Source organism: Mustela nivalis (genome assembly GCF_964662115.1).
Source record: "Mustela nivalis genome assembly, chromosome: 5".
Lineage (NCBI taxonomy): Eukaryota > Metazoa > Chordata > Mammalia > Carnivora > Mustelidae > Mustela > Mustela nivalis.
Window position 1 is genome coordinate 78,887,648 of NC_139024.1, and position 21,006 is coordinate 78,908,653.

Below are 21,006 nucleotides of genomic sequence, written 5' to 3' on the forward strand. Positions count from 1 at the left end.
CCACATTGAGGCTTCTGCTTGGCGGTGACCCTGCTTCCCCCCTTCTCTCTCTGCCTGATTGTGATCTCTGCCTGTCAAATAAATAAATAAAATCTTTTAAAAAAAGAAGAAAAAGAAGAAGAATAAGGAGGAGGAGGAGAAGGAGGAGGAGGAGAAGACTTGTTAGTCAATGAAACCAAACGATGTTGATGTGTGGTAGTTCAGTAAAGTTCATGTAATGGATTACACATATGCATAAAAATCATCAGAAGGAAAAGAGAAAGGTAAATAATCTCATTAGCTGAACTCAGAGAAAACAAAATAGTTTTTAAAAAGCTCTAATTAATATACTTAGAGAAACTTAATTGTCCATATAAAACACAGACTGCATGATATGAATAAAAACCATTCAGGGAGGGATGTGTGTATGGCTCAATTGATAAAGCATCTGTCTTAGGCTCAGGCCATGATTCCAGGGTTCTGGGATCAAGTCCTGCATCAGGCTCCTTGCTCATCAGGGAGCCTGCTTTCTTTCTGCCTCTGCCTTCCACTCTGCCTGCTTGTGTTCTCTCTCTCTCTCTCTGACAAATAAATAAATAAAATCTTAAAAAAAAATCATTTAGGGAGAAAAAGAGGCATTGAAAAGTATGGAAAATAAAGCTAATGTTGATAATTCCTTTATGTGTGAAATGTAAAAATAAGAAAACAAATAACACAGAGCAACTTCTCTTAATTTTTGTTTCTTCAAAATGCTAATACAGACCAAAAGCCCTAAGAGACAATTGACTAAAAGAAAAATTCAGTCACTCTAGACACCAAAACAATGTTTCTCAAAATGTGGTCAGTGGGCTATTTGTATCAGAAACAATGGAGGTGTTTAGTAACTGAATAGAATTTCCCAGGCCCAGAAAACACCTACTAAATCAGAATTTCTATAACTAATGTTGAGACAGATGCATTTAATAAGGCTTCCTAGGCAATCTTAAAGTTGCTACAGTGACTACTATCTTAAAACCATTTAAAAGGCTCAAAAATCTTAAATAACTTTCAAGTATTTTTTTAAATTTTTTAAAAGATATTTATTTATTTATTTATTTGAGAAAAAGAGAATGAGTTGGGGGAGGGCAGGCAGAGGGAGAGAATCTTCCAGTGGACTTCTTGCTGAGTGTGGAGTTGAATGCAAGGAGGGGCTTGATCCCAGGACCTGTGAGATCATGACCTGAGCCAAAACCAAGAGTCAGATGCTTAACCCCCTGAGCTATCCAGGCACCCTACAAATATTTTTAACCCCTCTTTTTAACCTTTTTCTATATTTGAGAAATACTTTCGAAATTTAGATCTGTGTATCTTGCCACTGTAAAAGAAAGCTTCTTTATGCTCTGTATCTCCACAGTACACTTAATTGCTATGAAAATGTTTGTCCTAATTTGGAAACCTTCCTTCATCACCAGATTCTAGAATTCAGAAAGATTATTTAATTAGGAGTTAGTGTAGTGTATTGCTCATAGTGTGCTCATTAATTGTTTTTTAGGATTTTATTTATTTATTTGACAGACAGAGAGAAATGATAAGTAGGCAGAACAGCAGGCAGAGAGAGGAGGGGAAGCATGCTCCCTGCAGAAATCTTGATGTGGGGCTCTATCCCAGGACCCTGAGAGCATGACCTGAGCCAAAGGCAGAGGCCTAACCCACTGAGCCATCCAGATGCCCCTCATTAAATGTTTTTGAATTGAGTCCAGAGGTTCACTGTCCAACCTGGCATTGACTAGTCGCATGTGGTTACTGATACTTGAAAGGTGCCTAGTCAGAATTTCTATGACTTACAAAAAAGGTTAAATGTCTCAATAATATTTTTTATAATAATAACATATTGAAATGAGTTATTTAAGAATGCAAACAATAGAAACACCAAAAATCATTTTTATGTGCTAATTCTTCTAAGTACTAGTGAGTTTATCCCTTTCTAGACTATTAAAGTCTATTAATAGTCTATAAATAGTCTAAAGACTATTAAAGTCTATTCCAAAAGTCATAGATTATATGCTTTTGTTTCCTAATCAGAAAAACATTCTCATTAAGCATTAAGACCCTTGAATTTTAAGTAACAGATTGATAAGAGGCACATGTGAAATGATTAGAGAATGAGGAGCATCTTAAAGTTTACCTTTGCTTTCACCCTTTCTTGTCTGAAAAGTACAAATAACAAATGAGGAATCTATTAAGGTTTTAATTAATTCCTTTTTCTAACCAAGAAAACTGTGACATATTTCCTTGCCTAACTGTTTTGTGTTTGTTTATTTTTAAAACTAAGTAAAATCAGGAAATATAGGACCAGCATTCTCATATGAAATCATCATTCAAAAAATTATTTCAAGCAAAAGAGGAAGGGAGATATGATTTGCTAAGGGGAAGAACACACTAGAAAAAATATGTATGGTATTGATTTGTTTTTTCACTATACATTTATTTGTACTTCATACAAACATAGATATTAATTTTTGTATTTTTGATGAAATATCAGGTTTCATAAATTGTAGATGGAAAACACGGAAATAGTTTTTCAGTTATAATGATCCAACCACAACTAATTACTGTTCTTTATCTCTTGTGGTTTGCCAATTCATTTTATTCATTTTACTGTCATATAATTGTGACCACCAAGCATTGCAAATACATGTTAAGTTTTACCATGTTTTATTATTTTATTTTATTATTTTATTTTATTTTTTTAAATCATTTCACATCCTTCGTTCTTTTTATTTTTTTACGATTTTATTTATTTATTTATTTGTCAGAGGGAGAGAGAGAGAGCATGAACACACAAGCAGGGGTAGCTGAAGCCAGAGGAAGAATCCGTCTTCCCTCCAAGCAAGGAGAACCCATGCTGGACTGGATCATGACCCAAGTCAAATGCAGATGCTTAAGGGACTGAGCCACCCAGCTGTCCTCAAATCTCACCATGTTGTAAAATCATGTATGTGAAAAAAATAAAATAAAATCACGTATGTGGGACACATGGGTGGCTCAGTCTGTTAAGTGTCTGCCTTCAGCATGATCTGCTCTCTGCTCAGCAGGGAGTTTCCTTCACCCTCTCCCTCTTTTCCTCTCCACACTCATGCACTCTCTCCCTCTCTTTCTCAAATAAAGGAAAATAAATCATTTTAAAAAATAAAATAACTCAGGAATCCATAAATAAACATGGTACTCGAATGTCCAAGATTCAGATTGGTATTGACAGATTTCCACTGTGGCAGTAACTGTCATCATGTATCAGAATAGGAAAAGAGGGTCTAAAGAAAGTCTTATCTATTAATTTTCAGACACCAATATTGAATCTCATTCAGAGTCATATCTTTAATGGAAAACAATATATCACTAGGAATTGAGTGAAATTTACTTTTTCTGCATAGCCATTACACCATTGTTCAACTCAGTATTCGAAAATAATCGTTTTATACATTCTCTCATCTCTCTCTGTCTCTCTGGCTGTTTCCTTATTGTTAAGCAATAAGTGTGATGGACAATTAATTTCTTCTTTATTTGTATTCTGCATGATATTTGATCACTGCCCTTTTCCCTGCTTCCATATTTTTGGGAAAAAAAGGTTATTTTAATCATAAACAAAAGACTTAGAGGAAAAAATTTAAAAGTGTCAGTTATAATTAGACAACAATTTCAAGAAAATATGGTTGAAGAAAGAGATGATATATGTAGTCTATATATAACTACAGTATTTTTGGGAATCTGTAGGTAGAATGGAAATATAAATCAAAGTCTAATAATGCCATAGTGTTTGAAAAATTTGTTCAAAATAATAATTACAGCATTATCATTGCACATTTGCAAGAGTACAACTGGGTCTTATTTCTATGGGGAACGTCTTGCATGATTTATAATTTTTACTTATTTGTTATTTTTTAAAAGATTTTATTTATTTATTTGACACACAGAGAGAGAGAGCACAAGTAGGCAGAACAGCAGGCAGAGGGAGAGGGAGAAGCAGGCTCTCCACTGGGCAGAAAGTCCGCAGGACCTGGGATCATGATCTGAGCCAAAGGCAGACACTTAACCAACCGAACCACCCAGGCACCCCTATATTGTTTTGGTTTAGTGTATAAGGGAAACCTTTCAAGTCTTCCTAACTTTCTAGATTTCATTTTTTTAAGCTAATATATGTTTGATGTGGTTCACTTTACATTAAATATTAATAATTATCATAAAACAAAAAGTGGATGCCCAATAGTTTTTTGCTGAAAGGAAATTTGTTTAAAATGGAAGGAATTTGAAGAACACCTTAATGCTTCATTATCCAGGTAATATTCAAAATAAACCAATTTGCATTTTAAAACTAATGTCTGACCTGTGTTTATGTTTTCAGTAAACAAAAATAAAAACAAAACTTGATTTTGCTTCTTAATAGGGCATAGTCTCATGATTTTTTTAGATTTTATTTATTTATTTGAGAGAGAGAGAGAGAGATGTAGAGAGCACCATCAGGGGAGGGAGAAGCAGGCTCCGTGCAAACCAGGGAGCCCAACATGGGGTAGGGGCTCTGCTCCATCCCAGGACCCTGGGATCATGACCTAAGGAGAAATCTAAGAGTAGACTCAACTGACTGAGCCACCTAGGCACCCCCTTTCATTCCCAGGTTTAACTACAAAAACAAACTAGACTTAAATATTATATTATTCCCTCATTAGAGAGCTAAATATTACAATAAACTTGAATTAATTAAAATAAAGAGAATGCCAAGGACATTCCTAGGGAAAGAAGATAACCAAAGCTGCTTTCATCCCTGAAAAAGAGTCATGAGGATTCTTTAGTCAATATTGATAAGAAAAAATGTCACATTAGTAATAAACTTTAACCTCCATGTGTGAGCTGGTATAACAGGTGAAAATTACCAAGAGCTCCAGTAATGGAGAGTTTTCCTACCATCTGCTTTTTCCCAAAGATTACCTCTGACTGCTTGGGAAGAGTATACCAAAGTCTGGGTTCAAAAGAGAACTAATATTGGAGCACGGTGATAGAGTTGAAAGAAATTTCTCCCACATATTTCTCTACTTTACTAAGGGCAAGCCAGTGGTTGCTGGCTGTTGGCTTTCGAAGGCTGGGTGCACAAGAGGATACCCGAAGGAAATCACTTAGAAATTCTCTGAATAGTCACTGAGTGTACTTCAGAAGTCCTTCAAATATTGGAGACGTGGCAGCAGACAGAGACACTCAAAACCAGGACTGAAATCACTGTGTGAAAAACCCCATAAGAACACTTGTTTTATGAGACTGCCATAGGCCTAATACTAAAATTGATGAAACATTATGAGAAAAAAATGACAGATTAATATCTGTCATAAACATAAATGAAAAAATATTTTACAAAATATTAACAAATTGAGTCTTATAAGTAAAGGGATAACATTTTTATACCAAACTGAATTTAATGTCAATTGACTTTTCAAGAATCAGTGTGTATAACTCAACATGTTAACTGAATAATGGAGAAAATTGTATGATTATCTAGATAGTTGCAGATTAAAAAGATATGGGGAGAACTCTTATAATTTCAGTAAATAATGAATAAAAATGAAATCCCACAATCTGAAAATTGGCACCTATAAAAAACTTACAGATAACATCTCATTTAATAATGAAACATTGACCTTTTTAACCTAAGATTGAAAACGAGGCAGAGATATTCTTTTCCCAAATGTCAACTAATTCATTTGTAATTTATTAAGATTATTTACATTTAGATATTTAATTTCTGGTAACTAAATAGATTCTCTTCTAATATTTGAGTAATGTAAGAAGATAAACTTTTTCTTCATATCAAAACTATAGCGAGCATAATTTTCTTACATAAAATTTTTCTGGTTAAATGCACACTTTAATTTTCTTTTCTATGTAAGAGAAATGAATTTTTTCCCACATTCTAAAGCATAGGCAAACAATATCAGTTTATCACTTGTTGAAATAGAAGTCATAAACCTAATTTGAAACAAATTGGAGACTAATAAAAAACACAGACATATTTATTCTAAAGCCAGAATTCTTATTGCAATATCTCAGTTTCACTTTTCTAAGTCTCAGACCACAGCACAGGCTACTTGTATTTTCCTAAACAATTATGTAAGTGCAGCTTATGATCAGCATGCCAGATCAAACTAACCCCCAATCAAATCCTTGTAACTTGTCAGTGTAACACATATACATTACATGTGTCTGAATAATTACTTAGAGATTTTTTTGATCCCTATAGTATGTTATTAATGTACATGTTCCCACTGTATGCCAGGGAGAATTTTTCAGCATTAAATAAATTATTTTTACTTTCAACAGTAGGGCACACTAAAAAGAGCACCCCATATTATTAGAGGTTTATGGGGTATTAAAAAATGAAGGGGAGAATACATAGATTTTCTACCACCCAGACTTAGCATGACAACATGTAGCAGAAAAGAGAATCAGGCAATAAAGAATAAAATGCTTGTGGCTTGTGGGTTAAAGCCTCTGCCTTCGGCTCAGGTCATGATCCCAGGGTCCTGGGATCGAGCCCCACATCAGTCTCTGCTCAGCAGGAAGCCTGCTTCTTCCTCTCTCTCTGCCTGCCTCTCTGCCTACTTGTGATCTCTGTCTGTCAAATAAAAAGAAGAAAAAAAAAAAAGAGAGAATTAGTAGGATGGTTTAGGTCAGACCACATCAAATAGATTTTCAAAGTCCATCTAGCAAATTTGGTATAAAATAACAGAAAGATAGAAATTTAATATTATTCATTTATATAAGTAGTAAATAACACTATAAGGATTTATAAAATTGAAAATCTATTTGAAGCTGGAGAATAATTTTATTTGTAGAAAATGTGACTCATGATCATTTTATATAAAGTTGGTTATCAGTTATTATTCTCCAGAATATTATTTTATCCAAAAAAGTTTTTCTTAATAAATGTTCTTGCTTTTGACTTTCTTGTGACTCTATATCTAGGGGTCAGCAATGTTCTCTCATTATAATAGTCATGCATATTCAAAATGTTCATGCATATTCAAGTACTACAGATCTCTTTTGCTTACACTAAGGAATTTTCAAAATAATAAAGATTGATCTTTCTTTTGTCACCCTTCTTTGAATGTCACTTGGTTTAGGTTATGTTTACATAAACCCTATCAGTTAGGCAATAAACTTGCAAAGCACGTTAATCACAGGTCAATTATGACAGATTTTATGAGTAAAAATATACAACGGAATTTACTTTTTATAATGCTGAGAAGTATTATTATCAGAGAAAACACACTTGCTGGGCTTTAGTTTTGCATTATGATCTGTGATTGATTTTAAAGATACTTTAGGGGTGCCTGTTTGGCTCAGTCAGTCCGGTAGCTGACTCTTGATTTTAGCTCAGGTCATGATCTCAGGATCCTGGGACTAAGCCCTGCCTTGGGCTCTGCACTCAGCAGGGAGTCTGCTTCAGGAATCTCTCTCTCCCTCTGATCCACCCCCCACCCCAAGCTCTCTCCCTCAGGCAAGCTCTCCCTCTCAAATAAATGTTTATAAAACAACCAAAAAAGGATACTTTGTTCTTTCAGAACCTGTTATTTTCTGCTGCACTGTATTTTCAAGTTCAGATTGTGGAAGTAACATTTTGAAGATAGAAATTAATGCTTCCTATGGCCCAGTATAGAATCAAAGCCTTCATATCTTTTCCTCTAAAGCCCATGTGAGTAAAATTTTCCTTATTATAAGTATACTGGCCTCTATTTCTGATACCACCTCTATCGGATCTGGCTTTAGAGTACAGTATTTGCTGAGAAGATGTTACAGAATAAATTGTTTCCCCTGCAAAATTCATATTTTGAAACTCTAAGCCCCAATGTGACTGCATTTGGAAATAGGATCATTAAAGAGATAATTACAGTTAAATGAGGTCATGAAGGTGAGGTCCTAATCTGATAGGACTGGTGTCCTTAATAGAGAAGAGGAAACACCAGCAATATCTCTTTCAGGTGTGCTCACAAAGAAGCCATATAAGGATACAGAAAGGAGATAATTCTGCAAGTCAGAAAGAAAGCCTTCACTGGAAAAGGAAACTTCTGGCACCTTGATCTGGGACTTCTAGCCTTCAGAGCTGTGAGAAAATGAATTTGTTGTTTAAGCTACTCAGCCTGTGGTATTTAGTTATGGCAGTCCAAGCAGATTAACACAGAAGACATGGTGACCAGATGACTGGGATCAAGTATGTCTCAGTTTAGGATGAGCAGATGCTCTTTTTCAATATTTTCCCACCAAGTTCTCTCTCATATTTTAAATCAAATTTAAAACTCTGCTAAAAACATACTTTTATTTTAAAAGTGATTGCTTTTTTATGATTTTGTGTGTGTATCTTTTTATATTACCTCTTATATTTATTCATTTTTGTCTTATACTCTTCAGATATCATGAATAAATTATTTTAAAGAAAAAATGCTTATCTAGTCAAAGTTATTTTATCCAATTTTATAATTCACTTTATTTAGTAAATTTGATTTTGAATGATTTTTAGTAATTTCAAAGAAAATACAATTTGTGTTTTAAAAGAAATACTTGCAATCATGGAGAATATGTAAAACAGGTATTTGTTTGGTTTTTGTCTTTCTGAGAATTTCCATATATAATAACATGCTAGGGAAATGATAAATTTCATGACTTGGAGATGTCAATATTGATCAATTCAGCAACACAAAGGAGTCAGAGAAAGTATAAAGGGCTTCAACTAAAGTGCATCAGGATATGAGAAGAATAAAGTGTCATTAATCTGATTATAAGAAACTAGCTAGGTAGTATTGCCACCTCAGTCAGGGGCCATCATTATATTAGGAAAAACTAGGATATGTTACTGTTTGCCTCCATAGGGTCCAATCCCATCAGCAGGCCACCATGTTGGGGGAAACTTAAGGCCAAGAATAATCCTTATCCAGGAATATATCTTATAGTTACAGAGATTCAGCCATTCACTCACTATTCACTAAATATTCTCATTATGTGTACCAAGTTCGAGACACTTGGCAGAATTCTGGAGATGCAAACCTCAAAACATAGCTGAGATAAACTTGTCTTATACTCCAACAACTAATAGACTAGTGGAAAAGGCAGATAATGTCAATACAGTATGATAGAAGTAAGCAAAGTACTTATGAGGGCACCAAGTAACAAATCATAAAAAGGTAAGAGAAAATTCCTGAAGGGAATGGAAACTTTGAGTGTGGAGAGAGTTAAATACAGAAGAATTTGAAATAGTCTTCCATACTGAAGAAACAGAGGTATCCCATGAACCATGACTATTTCTGTACCATTAGTTACCTAATGGAAGGAAAGTCATGGGAAGCAGCTTTATACACAGGCAGGGACCAGCAGATCCTGAATGTTGTATGCCAGCATGAGAACAGTCATGGAGAATAACTGAATGATTTTTAAATGGGCATTGTTATGTCAAGATTTGTGTTTCAATACAGATCACTTAGATAGCATTCTGAAAGAAAGGACGGATCTATGGGCATAGTGATGAGTTAGGGAGCTATTAGAATCACTCAGTTGCGATTTGAAAAAGGCAGAAATTTAGCTTTTAATGGTGAATCAGGAACAAAAGAAAGATTGAGAGATATGTAGTCAAATCAACAGGATATTGAGGCTAATTGGAAGTAGGTTAAAAAGCAAAACACAAATTAATGCTAACTTAAAGATATCTGATGCTGGTAACTAAGAGAAAAGGAGTGATTTTCATCAGGTTGGAAAATGCATGGATAAATAGATTTGAGTTGTGAGATTTAAAATAAATCCAAATTTAGATGTGCGGCCTTTTTCTTTTCTTTTTCCTTTCTTTTCCTTTCCCTTCCTTTCCTTTCCTTCCTTCCTTTCTCTCTCTCTTTCTATCTATCTATCTCTCGGAGCTTGAGTTACAGAGAAGTGAATATTTCCAGCTGACCTTAAGTAAGTTATCTAGACTCAAACAAAAACGTCTCTGCCTTGAGAATCAGTAACAAATGAGAGAAGTGGTGAATTCCATTTTATAGTTGAGGCAAGTGGGAAGTGGTTATGAGGTTCATGGTTATAATGGGTTCTACATTGGGTAGCAACAGAAGCAGAAGTCTAGGCTTACAAACATAACCAAAATAAAGTTATAGAAAAGCATGATCAAGGTGTAAAGATACTACTATTTGGAATGACAGAAATGCCCCAAATTATGTCAACGGATATAATAGTTCCCAATCCTATAAACTAAGAGGAAAACAGTGGAAATACAACTATTATTCTTAGGCTTGTGGGGTGGATAGAAAAGTGGGCAGTTTATTCTCTATTTGTCTATCACTTCTGAAACACCACTCTTCTTTGTCCTTCTCTGTGATTTATGAAGCTCATTGGTTTTTTGTTTGTTTGGTTTGTTGGTTGGTTATTTTTGTCTTTACATTACTTGGTATTCCTTTCTCCTTGGCTTCTATTTAGGTTCAGACATTGCAAATTACTGACAAGTAAGTGGGGAATTATTTTCTTGGTTATTTTCTACCAGTCTGTGATGGCATAATGGTATATATTTTCTACCTGTAGCTATGGCTACTTTGTGGCCATTCTCTTTCAAATTTAAATTCTATCTAGGTTCCATTTACCACCTTCCTTTCCCTTTAAGCCTAGGAATAATAAATAATTCACACTGTTGTTAGTTACTGGGTGTATGAATTTCCTTTGTTAGTTTCCTTAATCCCATCCACAACTTTGTATATGATCTCTTTATTAAATTCTCTTTAATTTCAACCTTGAATAAGCCATCCTTCTAGGACCTAGACTGCTAAAGTAATTAGTACTATCAGTGGGTCTAGGAAAAGAGCTCCCAAAATAGGATTCTAGAACTTAATAAGTCATATATTTGATTAATTTGTAGACAGCCTCCTTGCTTCAGAAAAAAAAAATGGAACAGTTATAATCCATGGTAGGCAGTGATATTATGGTTGCTTAAATTATTAACAATAGTGGCATAGGGTAAAACAGAGTTTGAGGGCTGAGCATTGGTAGAAAAAGTGGTTGTAGCACTTTGACATATGGCATCAATGTTGATTACAACGTATTGGGTAGTCTGGAAGCTTCTGTTGCCCTAGAGAGTATATTCAGTAAAGTACAAGTATAATCCTTTAAATTAAGATATTCAACAAACCTGATTAAAAACAAGAAAAATTAGAAAGTTTGACAATTATAAAGTAATCCCTTATCTGATGTAGGTAAAGGCTAGACATGGCTAAAATTAAGCCTAGAACATGAATACAATTCTTGTAGGAAAGAAGCACCAAATAAATACACAACTCTGCCAGATATCTTTTGTTAAAGAAAGAATCATCATAAGGAAGGATTTAGAAACTAAACGGAAGAAAAATGGAATTTTTGAAGAGACACAGACAAATTTGATAATGTTGAAAGTTCTAATATCTTGGAAACTTTATTAAGAGTAGAATCATCTTGCTATACCCAACTCAAGTATCTGAAGGAACCATTTTTTCAGACACAAAATGTTTTAAGGCACGATGTGGGTCATTGTTTCACAGGGGATACTTATATTCCTTGGGATAATTCATCATCTCTCATTGCCTCCAGAGTCACAAGTAGAGTTAAATCCCTGTGTACTCTTGTGTAAGAATTTATCTGGGAACAGAATTTGCCAGATTTTAGTGGCAGGAATCTGAATGGAATCTAGGGTAAAAGACAAAGATGGTTGCTAACATTATTATATTCCCTTAGGACTCAGAATTTATTATATTGGATTAGTTGTGTGCTTATAAAAGTCTTTAGGACTCTTCAAAAGATAGATGACAAAGTTGAAAACCAATACAAGGAAAAAAGTTTCTTCATGCCTAACAAGTTTATAATCACCTTCAAATAAAGCATGTGATCACAGAGCAAAGTTAAATTGCTATGCTATTATGTATAGAACATGTACATTCATTATTCAAATAAACCCCAAAGGATCATCAAGCTTTCAAATTTTATTCTAATATCTTAATACACATTGACATCAATCAGATATCTAAATTCAATGCCCTAATTGAATTAATGTGATGAATTGAAAAGGGAAAACAGTGATGTGTTCTTTAAATATCATGATTCCTCAGGCACAAATGTGTCAAATTTCCTTTTTAATTGTAAATATAAGTTGCAATAAATACTTGTGAAATACAGGAATGACTATCTCCCTTTTCAAGGCTTGAAGTAATATTTAATTAATCAAAGAGCTGGAAAATCCAGGATACTAGAAAGCTGTTGAGTAGGTAGAACTTTATTACTCTGCTGTCTCACTATCCACTAATTTTAAATTAAAATAATGACAAAATGAAACATTTAAAATATCCCAATTTTATCACAGTTGTTAACATTTGCTTATGGGATGAATAGTTTTTCACCTGTGTAGATCTGGGTTTCCCACATTTTAGAGTTGGATACAAACATTTTGGATTTAAGGGAAAAGAACTTGGGGAGGGGGTCCTTTTATAATCTTTTTTAAAAAATTAAATATAGGGGTGCCTGGGTGGCTCAGTGGGTTAAGCCTCTACCTTTGGCTCAAGTCATGATCTCAGGGTCCTGGGATCGAGCCCTTCATTGGGCTCTCTGCTCAGGAGGGAGCCTCCTCCCCCCCACCCCCTTTCTGCCTGCCTCTCTCCCTACTTGTGATCTCTCTTTCTCTGTAAAATAAATAAATACAATCTTTTGAAAAAAATAAAAAATAAATAAACATAATACTAATGATGATAACCAATAACAACTCCATATATCTTATTTAAGGTGAGTGTGAAGGGTACATCGTTCTTCCTGCACTCTTAGCATTATTAACAAGCACTCTGGGAAAATTCTGGACAAATTTTCTCAATTGGAGCTTTGCAAGCCTAGTATTTTCAATTTATTCCAATAATGTGTAACATCTTTCTGGTTAAGGTGAATTGCATTCTTATTGCATCTTCAATGAACAAAATAATTAAAACTAAAATCTTATTTCCAAATTTCCCTCCACAAACAAAATTGATAATAAATATAATGTTACAATAACTATATTGTTGATAATAAATTACACAACAATAATTTGGATTCCTTTAAAAATATTTTATTTTATTTATCTGAATAGTACAGGTTTATGAATTTGAACAAAAGAAAAACTGTTAACCATACATAACTAATTATTCTCTGAACTCTAGAGATTATTCTGTGCTATAGTAGAAGTAATAAAGGGAATTGAGTTACAAATAGAATTAATATAAGTTATTACAAATTGGGTAAAACTTACCTATGTACATCAGGAAAACTTCAGATTAAGCTTATTTTGTCAAAAACAGTAAATATTTTCTCACATGGCAGGACTACATTTCTGAATTTCATGTTTTATTAACATGTCCAAATTTTTTTCTTAATAATAATTAAGATCATGCAATTTTTCCCTTCTGAGCTTTATAAACATTACTTAGTTGTCAGCAAACTCATGTTGCTGAATGGAATCCTTTCCAGGTTGATATATCTTCTACCTATAATCTTGTAGTAGGATTTCTTCTCTAGCCTTGAATTTCAGTCATGGCTACAATATGAGTATTGGTGTTGATTGTTATTTATCAATTTCCTGGGCAAAATGAATTATTTTTACTTTTCATGAGAACTTGAAAAAATGAGTCCTTCCTTTTTACCTACAATCCATTCTCTTACAACACTGCTCTGTTGCATCTCTCTTTAGTGATGAAATCATAAATTAAAAAAGGAAGTGAGGAGGTTCATAACTGGGGAGAGAAAATAACGAGGCTTCCAAGGTATTGGAAAAATTCTACTTTTTGGCTATAGTGAGATTATGTTATCATCATTTTTAGAGTACACATCATATGTACATTTCATCTATGCTATATTTATGATAAAAAATATAAAAGCACAAGAAATTATAAAAAGAAATATATATATACTCTTTAGTGTGTTTTCCTGGAAAAATTTAAACCTTGACTTATTTTTTTCCTTCTATATGTATTTGAGAGTTAAAAGAATATGATTTCTACCAGTTCTGTGTATCAGCTCTGACCTTTATTGTGTGACTAAGATAAATCACTTTTATCTCTGAGTTTCATGTTCTTTCTTTATATAATTAAGATTAGAGTACATGATGTTAAAAATCCCATATAGCTGTTATAACCTTGACTTCAGATGTAAGTTGCTGACAGCCAGTGTTGCTGTGTCACAACCAACATGTATTATTTCTAACTAATTGCATCGGTGAGGAAGTAGTTTAAATTCTCTAATAATAACAGTACTAGTGGAAATCACAGACTAAGATCATAAAGTCTCTTGATTTTCTGCAAAAAAATTACTGCAATAATATTGAATGAAAAGAAGTAAGAAGTGGTGAAAAGCACTCAAAGATATCCTTGGATACAGAAACAATGGCAATGTATGATTTTGTATGATTGGACTCAGATATCATAAGTGGGCAGATCTTGCATTTTAAAACTATAATTTATTCAAATACACAAATAATAGGTCTTTTTAAACATGGTATATTTCTGCTATTATGTTAAGTATTTTTTATTTTTTTAGGACTCAATGATTCTTTAGAAAAAAATATAATTCTAAATTTAACTTATATTTCATTGAATCGTAGTGTTTTGCATTATTGGTGTCATTTGCACTGACTAATTTTGGTCCAAGTACTTTTCTAAGTATTGGGAATATAAATCTGAATAACACAAAAGTTTTAGGTAATATTCTTTATTTAAATAAAAAAAGAATTAGAAGTAATAATCTGGGGTTGGATATTTAAAATTATACTAATATAATTATACTAATAATTTTGGAAGAAATTTAAATACAGTCAAAATAGTTTGCACATACATTCCATATATCATGAAACAGAAGATCAATGATTAAATAAAATAAGACAATAACAACACTGAAATAAAATCTTTTTGAGGGAAATACAGCTATAAGAATTAGAATAAGAAAATAATTAATACAGAAAGTCATTAAAAGTTATAATAAAGATTTAAAATAGTGACATAAATAATCACAGAAGAGGAAAAACCAAGATGACTTAAAGAGAGAAAAATTCATGATAAAAAATAACAGATATTAGATTTCCTATGTAAATCAGCTCCTGTATCTGAAACATGTAATAAGAAAAAAAAGTAGAAAAGCAAAATCTATCTATATAGCTCATGTGAGAAGAGTACAACAGCATCCTTGTAAAATTTTGTGGTGTCTTCACTGCAAGCTGGAAATGGTAGTAAAAGACACTTTAAAGCCATCAGATTCCTGTTTTCAATGGAAAGAAAAGAATCCCAGACAGAGGTGACTGTGAGTGTTAAACTCTGGGTACAAGGTGGGGATGACTGACATAATAAGCTACAGAGTTCTGTGAAGGTGGCAAATTCATCTCAGCATATCAGGAAATTGAACAGATGGACATTTATTAAGAGCTACATGAATCACATAGAAGAATTCAAGGTCTACTGGGCATAAAACTTGAAATGCTATAAGAGAAATTCATATTTGTGTGCCCAGTTCCCAGATGTAAGCGGGTTAACACCCAGAGACTCTTTTTTGAAAGGCTTTATATCAGGAAAACCAAATATAAAATATTTTGAAAAGGGCAAGAAGATAAACGGCTATGCTTTGCTAGGCATTATCTAGATTTACAGGCACCTCCCAGGTTTATTGGATATTATAAATGTTTGAATCTTTCATGTGTCTGAATATTTTGCGACTTTGTAGAGAAAGAAAACAGCTTTAGAAGGCTGATGACAGTGCAAATAATTTTGTCAGAAATAATGCAAATGTATATTTCCCAGTGAGGATGTAGTTAATGAAGAAGTTAGTTTTGCATGTCATTGCAAATTAATTTCAGCATTTCTGATTACCTCTACCTGTGTATATTCTTCGAATTCTTTTTGAACTGGTATTTTACATCTTACAAGTTCCCTCATAATGGGAAAAATAAAATCTGTGACACATGTCCAGTTTATATTTCTATGAGAGTTACCTTAAAAACTTATTTCAGCAGTTTTGGAGTTTATCCACTGAGATGCCAGAAAGATTCACTTGACAGAGAGAGGTAAACCAATGAAGCGTTACTCATGATAGCTTAAACTGATATATCTATCTATACAATATTCAGATAGATAAATCTATATATGTATGTGTATACCAAGCATCAATAGAAGTTTAATTTTTATAATCACTTCTTTGGAAAATTTTCTTTGCTGATTTTATTTTGTGATGTGTTTTGTTTTCTGGTGCATGGCATGGGTGACAATCCCATTCAGGGCAACAGTGATTAGGATTTTGGTTTTATAGTCCAAGTATTTGATGAGCTCTATAGATGGATGAGAGAAATGTATTACCTGTTGAATGAGAGATGATAGAGAATTAATTTGTTGGTCCTTGGTATTTTGTCTGTCTGTTCTAATCTCAAATCAGTGAAAGATTTTATGTCTAACTGAGAAGGAGATAGGTTCCATGGACTCTGAAATGAATATTTGTGTTTCTGTTTATACTCTTAACCTGTTGCTGGAATTATAAAATTATAAAATTGAAGCTTTAAACAATCTATGTGTTTATGTGTCTATATTTGTAATTCAGAGGGGTCTTTACCTCTCCTGTGATGGTAAAATATTTTCCCATCTCCAAAGAGCATTAACAAATTGGATTGAATCTCTTAAATTAAAAGAGAATCTATTCTGATTGGTTTATAAAAGTAATTAACAATTTATTTCAATACAATTTTCCTAAAATTATTAAAAAGTAAGGATATTGACTTTCTAATATTTTAAATATTGTGGATTAAAAAACTTGCAGCAAGTTCAATCTCTCAAAAACATTTTAAGTAACAAATTATATAACTAAGGTAAATCTGGTGAATGAAACTGTATGTGTTCAAGAGCTTAGATGGTTTGCTAAAATGCTTATATTGCAGACAGTCCTCAATTATCCGTGTCTTGGTTTTCTCTGTGAGATAGAAATCCGTTACTTTTGATAAAAGGTACAATTACTATGAGTGTTGAGACTATCCCAGTACAATGAAACCCTATGTTTGTGTGTAAGACCATCTTTTAGAATAGTTTTAGGTTCTGAGCAGAACTGAGGAGAAGGAACAGAGAATTCCCAAATACCGCCATCTTCACACATGCACATGCACCGTCTCCCTCATTATCAACATCTTTCCAACCAGAGTGGGATATTTGTTGCAGCTGATGAACCTACACTGACACATCTTAATTATCTCAGATCCACAGTTTATACTATGATTTCCTCTTGGTCTATACATTCTATGGGTTTGAACCAATGTATGATGACATGTATCCATCATTATGGTATGTATGTATATAATACATTTTATATGTGGATATATATATATATATATATATATATAATCTTTACATCTAAAATAATATTTGAGATTTTCCAGAAAACCAATGGAAAAATCATGAAGATTAGTTAATTACTATGAGAGTAAGAGAAAAGCAAATTAGGTTAATGAAAACTGTTAGCTTTCTTGAATTATTTTCTTTAAAGCTATCTTTATCCCATGTATTTATTTATCTATTTGTTTTTAGAGAGATTGCAAGCAGTTGAGGGGAAGGGCAGAAGCAAAGAGAGAGAAAGAATCTTAAGCACACTCCACATCCTGCATGAGCCCTGTGGGGCTCGATCTCATGACCCTGAGGTCAGGACCTGAGCAGGAATGAAGAATCACTCCCTTAACCAATTAAGCCACCCAGGCACCCCTACTCTTACGCCAGTTAAAATGTAAATGTGTTAATTTATTCAGCATACATTTATTTAGTACTTGTTGTGTTGTAGGAATTTTCTAAGAACAGTATATATATATATATACATATATATATATATATATGTATATATATATATATATAGCAGTAAAAAATAATAGAAAAAAATTCCTTTCTTCATGGAATTTTCATATTGGGAGAGGAATTTAGAAAAAAAAAATTAAGAAGTGGAAGCAAGAGGTAATACATGTGGGACGTTAAATAAAGTGACAAAAGTTCTATTGAGAGGCTGAGATTTGAACTGACTTAAAGTAGAGGAGAAAGTCATATAGTTTCATGAGGAAGAAGCTTCAAGCAGAGGTAAGAGCCTCTGTAAATACTTAAGCAAGAAAATGTTGAGATAACAACTCAGAAGTCAGTGTGGTGGGAATGGAGTGGATTAAGAGAATGTGAAAACAATGAGTAAAGAATAACCATGTAGGACCTTTTTACCTATTACAAGGTGTTTTCTCACACTAAAGGAAGTGAAGCCCACTGGTAGTTTTGTGAAGAGGAATTACATAATCTGTCTGTCTTTCAAGGATCCCTCTAGTTTCCATAGGGGCAAAGAGTCAATCAGGAAGTTAGGTTAGGAAGATACTACAGAACTGAGAGAGAATAACCTGGAACAGAGTACTCAATGGTGTGGCAGTGAGAAATTTTTATATATATTTATGTTTAGAAGACAGCATTCTTGGCCTATTTTGATAAATTAGATGCAAAATGTGAGAGAAAGAACCTGAGAACCTGGAAGAACAAAACTGTCATCTACTGAGATAGAAGCTACGTGGAAGAAACAGGTTTGTTTGTTTGTTTGTTTGTTTTTGAAGAAGGTTGGGTTTATAATTAGTTCTGTTTTGGATATATTAATTTTGTGATGCCAGTTCAAATGTAGGGAGATGTAGGACAAGGAGTTGAATATATGAAGCTAGAGGTCAGAGAAATCACCAAGATTGTGATAAAAATGTTTAATTCCTCAGGCCAGGATATAGGTGTTGTAACACATACAGCAGTCTCATATTTTTTCTTTTTTACTAAAACTGCCATGAAATTTATTCTAAAGTCCATATCACTTCCATAGTTGATTACTTGTACCTCTAGTAACCTCTATTTCAAAGTTAATTTATTGGTATGCCAAATTTATGTATTTTTGAGCTATTGAAAAAGTATTCAGATTAAATTACATTTCTGTATAAAAGGAGAGATATTAATGTGGGGAGGAGGGAAAAAGTAGAAAATAAGCACAAGGAGATAAATGACAATTATACCTGAAGTTACCAATCCCTTTTGTCCAAAGGAAGACTTATTTACTCAATAACATTTGCTGAGCCAAAAATTCTTAATTAAAAGAAAAAAAAAGTATTGTGAGCTATTGCTAAATAAAAACAAAGCTTATCTACCTCACAATTATATTCACAGTTGTAATTCTGGTTAAATTCACAATTCCATTTTTCTCCCCAATAAACATATTCACCTGCTTCTATAAATGCATTCGAGGTCATTATAACTGTTCATCTTTCTGAATGGACTCCAAATCTTAGCTGGAAAAAAGATATGGGAAGGAGAAGAAATAGAAATAACTGCAAGGTTGCTATGAAAAAGTATGAAAATGACATATGAATTATTTATTTATATGTTAATAATACAATATTTAAAATATTATTTAATGATTTTGTTTATGCATTTTCCCAATAAATCCTTAATTAAATATTTCATTAAATCTAGAGAAAATTATGGTTATGGTACGTAAATGAATAGCGTTTGCATTCTCTAAGGGTTAACACATGTTGACAATAGCATTGTTATCTTAAATAAACTATTTGTAATTATCACATTGGATTGCAAAATCCAAATTTTAACATTGATAGTACAAAGTGAAAGTGCCATAACTTCAATTTTGTTCTCTTACAAAATTAAATGAAAAAACAAACGTCCAGGAGTTAAATTCTGTACCGTTTATGTATTTGTGTATATACTTACAAGGAATTTCCTTAAGATGTTTCACAGTCAGAAAAAATAATTCAAAATGGAATGAATCAATTTGTCAAAAACTAGGAGCACCTGGGTGGCTCAGTGGGTTAAAGCCTCTGACTTCGGCTCAGGTCACGATCCCAGGGTCCTGGGATCCAGCCCCACATCAGGCTCTCTGCTCAGCGGGGAGCCTCCTTCTCCCTCTCTTTCTGCTTGCCTCTCTGCCTACTTGTGATCTCTGTCTGTCAAATAAATAAATAAAATCTTTTAAAAAAATAAAAAATAAACAAACATAAAATCTACAAATGTAATGAATATACCAGTATCCTGAATTATACTGATAACATTTATCATATCAATGTTTAAAATGTTTGCATGAAAAGTTAAGTCTATTCTAATCCTAAAGAATATAGTACATATACTTATGAAAATATTTCTTCTAAGATTGTTAAAGAAAAGCAAACATGTTGCCCATAGGATAAATTCAGTTTATAAGCATATCTAAAATGGTGGAGAATTAATAAAGAATATTTATTTACTTTAGTATGAATGCAAAAGTATCTGACAGTCTATCTGTTCAAGAAGAAACCTTAGTTTTATCTCTATTATTTCAGGTTATAATTTTATATTTAATTGGGTAATAATTAACTTCTGTCCCTACTATAAAGATAGTAAATGAATGATAATTAACTTCTGTCCCTACTATAAAGATAGTAAATGAATGATGAACACATGAGAAAGAACTATTTGTGTCTCTTAAGAATTCTCAAGGGATACAGTCAGTTGAATGTTTGATATCTGCCATAGAATTTTCAATTTGAATGTCATTATATACATTGATAAAGACATCTTATCAGTTTTCTCTCAAAACAGCTTATTGCTACTAAAGATGATTCTTAACTTGATTTTCACAATATTTTGGAAATATTCTTTTAATTTTAAATGAAAGCTAAAGGGACAATATGATCAATTACGTCCAAATTTCCTTTATTTAAGTCTTTTTAAGATGGACATTTTATTGTGGAAAAGGCTGAAAGAAAGGTGTATTGGTACTTTAAAATATACTTTTAGTTTATAGCAATATAGATGAAACTAGTTTCAGTGAGGGCAAGACTTAAACAGAAATGAGAAACAGGTTATCCAGAGGGTTGATGGGGAGAAAAGAACAAAGAAAAACCTGCCAACCTAATGTCTCATTTGAGACCTGTAATAAAAATAATTTAGCATTAACAGAATCATGTTGATTAGATTATTGTTG